We start from the raw sequence: 2,506 nt of genomic DNA on the forward strand, positions 1-2,506 counted from the left end.
TTACCATTTTCTCGACGAATTCATCGTTACTAGGCAAATTCAGAGGTTGTAGATCGCATCCACTGGGAATACTCTAGCTTTTATGTATACTTTTTACAGTCAATAAAGTGCGCCCTCTCTAATGAGATTAGTTTTTGTACTTCGCATCTGCACAATGCGGTCGTTCGGTTTCGGCTGAGATATGTTTGTTTAAGTGTCAAAATCTCAGTCAAAAACAGTTTTTTAACAAATTTGAAATAATTCCTATGAAATATTATATTTCGGAAGTGTCAATACTAGCAACGGAAAAAATCATGTCGGCCGTTTTTATGTGTGATAACAGAACCTATATCGAGGTAAGGCTAGCCCTAGCCTAGCAGCGTTGGATAGACTAATGTTTTCGGCGCCTACGATATTTCTTCTCACGACCTATCGCAAAATCAAAATGAAAAATTCATCCACATTCATTTTTTGTGTGGAACACAAAAAATCAAATTTCAGTCTTATTTTACATTTTTTCATTCTTAGGAATGTCTAAATTCAGTTAAACTAGCAATTCCGTATTATATTTATAAATCTTTATAACATTGTACATAAATTAGATTTTTCTTAAAAACTGAAATTTTGCCGGGAATGGGGCTTTAACTTCACAACGCTGTGTTTGTCTAGTTGACCGCTGCTACCATGTAAGGTTGTTCTTATTGTTATGTCATGTGATAATGCACAGTACTGGAATGATGTACGAATCTATCGGGCTTGTTGAACAACGTAACTTTTAATGCAAAATGGTTAACCACAAATCCTTGTCTAGGCATTACAAGGCGAGCGTAGCAACACTCGTATGAAGCGCCATAGGCGTATCATCACTAGTATTCAACACATCACTGTAAAAACTAAGTGGCTTGGTGCAAAAAATTTCAAAGAGGTTAAATTACAGCATTACAACTAATGTAAAACAAGAAACTTTTGTGAAATGAAACTTTCGCGAATTGATAAGGGCACATATAAACAAATTGTTAAATTATCACTCCTGCGCAGATCATCTATTTGGAAATATTGATGCGGGAATAAAAAAAAAAACCTACCCTCATCACATTTTTTTTTTAAAAAGGAGGGTATTTTAATAATTCTTTCTATGTGCCCTAACACCTGAATTTATTCATGAGATGAAAACCATATTATAGATCATCTATGATGACAATATCGTATCATGAGTTAAATAACAAACAGTATGCTTTAATTAAAAATGTCATTAGCATAAGGCGACAGTGTAGTTTGTTTACTATTACATCATGGAATTATGAAATCTAATTTTACGCGTACATCATCTAATCCTTACCATTGACCAATGAAATAGAATCCCAATCACATTATATGTCTGTATATTACCAATCACTTTAATAAGGTATTCACAAAATAACAAATACAACAAAACTCACCAATTGTTTGCACAAGACCATCTTCAAAACCGATCAAAATTATTATAATGCCTCCAAAGAAAGTACCATTACAATTTGTTTTGTTTTTTGAACCTATTTAATTTCAGTGCGTAGAGTTCTTATCACGCCATCTTAATCTCTCCGCCACACAATGTAGCTCACACAACCACGTTGGACCGTACCACTTTACTTAAGAGGGGAATGTTGGGCACCTAATCACAAATAATAAATGAAATAATATTGTAACATTTTATAATGTCTTAAATTCATTTTGGTCAGTCACTATATCTGATATATATTTTATGGTACTGTATAATCAATAAGAATACTGTATAAAAAAAGTCAAGGAGACAATCTTAGCCAAGACGCTCTATACTATAGTTAGAATTTAGCAAGCCTAGGCCGCCTTTGCCTACATGTATAATGGTCGAGTCCATCGAACCGGCTAAATCACGCTGCAGGTTTCGAAAAGTAACTGAACGTTTTTAAACTGCTCGTAACAAAAAACTAAACGCTTAATTCTAACTATGTTTACATATTACAAATCAGCAAAGATTTCTCTTACTTTTGATACAAAAATGGTAAACTTTATGCAAGTATTAGCTGAGAAATCGCTGTTTTTCTGTCAACTTTACGCCAGCGCGAGCCGCCTACCAGCGAGAACTGCCGCCTATCCTTTACCATTAGTCGATGTGTGTCAAATCGAGTTAATGTCTCTAAAGAAATGGGCGTTCCGACGAGACCTCTCATCCAATCAAATTGATTTTTAGCTTAACAGACAGCTTGATTAGTCTATTTTTACATACCAAACTGCCGTTAAACTCGGCCCACTGGTTCAGAAGTTAGAGTGATTTTTGTAAACATGATCGCAAAATTGTGTAAACATGAGATAGGAGTTAATACACTGGGCGATCGCCAACTGACTTGGCTTAAAAAAAAGATTCCGACGACACCTCATTGATTTTAAAATTAAAAATAACATTATAGCTGAATAAATAAGGAACAAGTTTCAAAAACAGCCAAAAAAATCGGTCTAATATTAACGAAGATACGTTAAAAAAACTGCTCAAAAAGGGCTGATTTTCAGC

Source organism: Anneissia japonica, unplaced genomic scaffold (genome assembly GCF_011630105.1).
Source record: "Anneissia japonica isolate Jap-2015-1 unplaced genomic scaffold, ASM1163010v1 scaffold1203_len951721_cov167, whole genome shotgun sequence".
In the NCBI taxonomy this organism is placed as follows: domain Eukaryota; kingdom Metazoa; phylum Echinodermata; class Crinoidea; order Comatulida; family Comatulidae; genus Anneissia; species Anneissia japonica.